At 33.4% G+C, this 5122-nt stretch overlaps 1 pseudogene; it reads right to left on the bottom strand.

Moving 5' to 3' along the window:
• Nucleotides 1-251: 251 nt before the first annotated feature.
• On the bottom strand, nt 252-2263 carry LOC105119253 (tabersonine 16-hydroxylase-like; annotated as a pseudogene).
• Nucleotides 2264-5122: the final 2859 nt, after the last annotated feature.

Raw genomic sequence — 5122 nt, forward strand, 5'->3', positions numbered from 1 at the left:
GGCTGAAGGATTTGCGAACGCGGTGTGTGGGAGTGGGTTTTTCAGTTGCTTTTATTTATAGGAGGTCGGGACGGTGCATTCGCTCTCTTCCATTTTTGTTGAATTCGGCTAATTTGAGTTGATTATCTAAGAAAAATATAAGAAAAAAAAATATATAAATAATTTTGGGAATCAAAATTAAGTTATGACAAATTATATCATATATCATAAGATAAATATTAAAAATCATAATTGAGACAACTTTTATTTCATAATATATTTTAATTAATGCTAATATAATTTAGCAGTTTTCATCCTACGAGGGAACGATATGAAATGGGAATTAACGTAAGATCTCGTTTTCTTTTAATTGCGCCACCAAAAGACTCAGTCATGTCAAGATTTTCAAGCTTCAATCCATCAGCAAGTTTCCAGTCAAAATGGTACAACATCTGCGCAAGTGGAAACTCAGTGTTGGCTATAGCAAACAACATGCCTGGACACATCCTCTTTCCAGCACCAAATGGGATGAATTCGAAGTCGCTACCCTTAAAATCAGTCGAAACATTGATGAATCTCTCTGGATTGAATCTCTCAGGTTCATTCCAATAATTTGGATCTCTTCCAATTGCCCATGCATTAATCAATACTTTACTTTTGACGTGGATGTCGTATCCATTAACATTACATCTCTTCCTACACTCTCTTGGAATCAATGGTATAGAAGGATGTAATCTTAGAGTTTCCTTGATAATCAACTTCAAGAATTTTAAATCATGAAGGCTTGTTTCGTCAGGAATAGTTCCAAGATCATTGAAGACTTGTCTCACTTCTTTTTGTGCCTTTTCCATTACTCTCGGGTTCTTTATCAATTCTGACATTGCCCATTCTAAAGCTGTTGACGAAGTGTCACCTCCACCACTGAACATTTCCTGAAAGGTAATTAAGTAAAGAATGACATATTAGATAGGATTGAGTTCACTTCCAGTTAGGAGGAGTAACATGATGTAAGCAAAAATAGAGTATATAGCACTCTTTTTCATATATATATATATATATGATTATGATTTCATTTCATCAAGTTCGTGGATGGTTATATTTTTCTTATAGAAAAATTGATTAATTAGTGCGTGTAACAAAGCGAAAATATATACTAACCAGGATGATTGCTTTGATAGTGCTTGTTGTTAATTGGAATTCAAGGTTTCCATGGTCTTGAAGATTCAAAAGAACACCAAGAAGATCATCCTCTTCGCTCTTGCCCATCTTCGACGCTAAAGCGGAGTTGGCTCTACGCTCGGAGATGATGCTTTCAAGTATCTCATCTGCTTCTCTGTGCATCCTTTCGAGTCTACACCTTACCGGACTGACCATGTAAAGAAATTTGGAGGAAGGGAATATATCTATCATATTCAAACCTCCAAGTGCCTCCGCCAATTCCTCAACAATTGGTAAGAAAGCTTCTTGGTTTTTGCATTTCTTACCAATGCTTGTTCTCGCAGTGATGCCATTTTCTAAAGAAAATATCATCCTACTAAGGTTGATTGGAGACCCCTCTTTTGAATAAATGGAAGTAATAAAATTAGATACCTCTTCTTCCCTAATAGATTTGAATGATCGTACACGTTTTGCAGAAAGAAGCTCTAATATGGAAATTTTTCTTAGTTGTCTCCAATATTCGCCATACGGTGCAAATGCAATGTCTTTACGGTTGTAGAACAGGACGCTTGCAGCTAGGAGATGAGGTCTTTCAACAAAGTTGATTTCGTGGGTTTTCATCACTTCTTTCGCTGCTTCTGATGAAGAAATAATGACAGTGGAAACTTCACCAACTTGAAGTTGCATGACAGGTCCAAATTTCTTGGCCAAGTCCCTTAGGCGATGATGGGGCAGAGGGTGAACTAGCTGGTGGAGGTGGATTTGAACTTGACTTGTTGCTTTTGATAAGTTTCGTCCATGTCCATAAAATGGAGATAACGAGAAGGATGGTTAAAAAAACAGGGAGGGAGAGCAGCATTTGCTCTATTCTGAAAAACAAATATTAATTAGTGATATGGTCTCTGATTGTTGTTTTTGGCCGGAATAGGATGCTGGTGGTGTTCTCGTGTGGTGTACTAGGTGCTGTAGGGGAGGAGAAATGGTGTTTTTTGCTGGAACAGCGGAGGAAAAGTGGGACAAGGGAATTCCCTCTGGTTTTGGCTGGACTGATTGCGAACGCAGTGTGTGGTTGTGGGTTTTTCAGTTCTGTCCTCTCCCCCTATTTGTTGGAGTGGGTTCCTTTTATTTATATAAAGTGGGGAAGGTGCGCAGGCTCGTTTTATTTTCATTGAATTAGGACAATTTGAATTGATTATTCAAGATTTTTTTTTATTAAATCCTTGTTCATGTTAATTTTGGCATTCAGTATTTGGTATCTTTTACGATGTAGTTCTTGATTTTCAATATTTTTAATTTTATTATTCCATTTAGCTTTAAAATTTCAATTTCTTTAAATTTAGCTTTGATTTTTAATCAATTACGGTATTTGAACACACATCTTTTTCACTTTCATCCTTAATTTTAGAACTATTTAATTTACCATTAATTAGCTTTCAAACTTTAGATGCACACCAATTTAACCTTGTAAAGCTCTAATTATATTTCTAATATTCTAATCTTTGTGAATTGATTTTTAATTTTTTTTCAATTAAGTTTCTAATTAAATTCTTCCACTTCATTAGATGTTTAATTGTTTAATTAACTCATTGAATCTAATTAATTATTTTAATTTTGGTTTAAATTTTACTTTAAATTAAGATTTTTTCAACCCATCTTGTAAGTATATTTTAATCTGGTTATTTTTATGGTATTTTTATCTTTTACAATTCAAAGATTTATCCTTTCGTGTCATCAAAATATTATTTTTAATTTTTAATTTCTGATTTTTTTGGATGTTTTAAATAAAAAATAAAAAATATACAAATAATTTTTGGGAACCAAACTTAAGTCATGACAACTTACATATCATAAGATAAATTTTAAAAATCATAATCGAAACAACTTTTATTTCATACTATATTTTAGCACTAAAACAATTTAGCAGTTTTTATCCCACGAGTGAACGATACGAAATGGGAATTAACTTAAGATCTCCTTTTCTTTTAATTGCGCCACCAAAAGACTCAGTCATGTCAAGATTTCCAGGCTTCAATCCATCAATAGGTCCCCAGTCAAAATGGTATAACATTTGCGCAAGTGCAAGCTCAATGTTGGCTATGGCAAACAACATGCCAGGGCACATCCTCTAATTTCCGGCACCAACTGAGATGAATTCGAAGTCGAAACATTGATGAATCTCTCTGGACTGATCAATCTCTCAGGTTCATGCCAATAACTGGGATCTCTTCCAATGGCCCATGCATTAATCAATGCTTTACTTTTGACGTGAATGTCGTATCCATTAGCATGACATCTCTTCCTCCACTCTCTTGGAATCAATGGTGCAGAAGGATGTAATCGTAGAGTTTCTTCGGTAATCAACTTCAAGAAGGCTTGTTTCGTCAGGAATACTTCCAAGATCATTGAAGACTTGTCTCACTTCTTTTTGTGCCTTTTCCATTACTCTCGGGTTCTTTATCAATCCTGACATTGCCCATTCTAAAGCTGTGAACGAATTGTCACCTTCACAGCTGAACATTTCCTGAAAGGTAACTACATAAAGAGTATGGACCATTGGTTTGCATTTAAATATATTTGATTTCATTTCATCAAGTTTGTGGATGGTTATATTTTTTAAAAAAGAAAATTGATGGTTGTTTTTCTCTATTAGAATCCAAATCATTAATTTCTAAATAGTAATTTCCAACGAACATTAACTGAATACAGCTCCACCGATGTAATTTAATATAATTAATCTTTTCATTTAATATAACAATTTTTTAGTTTTGTTGTTCAAACTTTATAAACCAACTAAAGCCAAAGTAATAGATGATATCAAACGTACTTAAGGTACACAATCCAGATTAACATTTCTATTTGTTTCTTCTATTATATATGGACGCAACATGCACCTATAAAGTTGAACTGAATTTTTCTAATTGTTTTTTTCTAATTATATATTTTTTTAATATTAAACTAGTTAAAAATAAAATTTATATTTTTTATTTTTTATTTTATATAAAATTATTAAAATTTTAAATAAATATATTTTTTTAGGGTTGATATTTGGTTTTATAAATATTTAATTTTATCATAAAATTAAATAAAAATAATTTATAAAAAAACAAAGTTATTAAACTCATTAAAATTTATGATTGAGGTTTTAAGCTAATTAAGATTGATTATTGTTATAAAATATTTCTAAAATTATATTATATTTTTATTAATTATTTAAATTATCTTAATACTTATTAAATTAATCACGTAATCTGACCCACCGCAGAAAAATATACTAGTGCGTGTGAGAGAGAGAGAAGTCAGTATTTTTCTCTTTCATTTGTATCACGTAATCTGACCCACCGCAGAAAAAATATACTAGTGCGTGTGTGAGAGAGAGAAGTCAGTATTTTTGTCTTTCATTTGTCTCATACGGAAAACTCAACTCTTTTGTCATCAGAGGACTTATTATCATTTATGCAAAGAAAACTCAACTCTTTTGTCCTAATACTGAATTATTGATTAAAGACTTCTTACCAGCTATGCAAAGACAAGATCAACTCCTTTTGTCCTAATACTGAATTGTTGACATGGGCGTTGGCACGTGGTAAAGTTGGATAGTCGAAGAGTGAATGTGTGTGTGCGTGTGTTTTTCCCGAACAACGCTGTTCGGGAAAAACACAGGTCGTTTTTGCTGCTAGCCATCTTCAACGTTGTTCCTTACTGAAATATATTTATTTATTATTTTGATTGCATTCTTTGAAACACTTTCACTTCCGGCCATCCATCCCCATTCTCTTTCCTTGAATGCTTGTCACTGTCCTACAAGTTGGACGGGACTGATAAGGACGGTAACAAAGCAGGTCCATCGGGGCCTGCTTGCCGTTCTAAAGTTAGTTGTATTATCCATGGCTTTTTCCTCACAATAATTTTATCTGGGCCCTGCGGCGATCGGTTTGACAGCCGACTCAAGGTAGTTGCATGTTCATGTGAGGTCACTAGCCTTAAA

The sequence above is a fragment of the Populus euphratica genome, unplaced genomic scaffold, assembly GCF_000495115.2.
Source record: "Populus euphratica unplaced genomic scaffold, PopEup_1.0 scaffold2702.1, whole genome shotgun sequence".
Lineage (NCBI taxonomy): Eukaryota > Viridiplantae > Streptophyta > Magnoliopsida > Malpighiales > Salicaceae > Populus > Populus euphratica.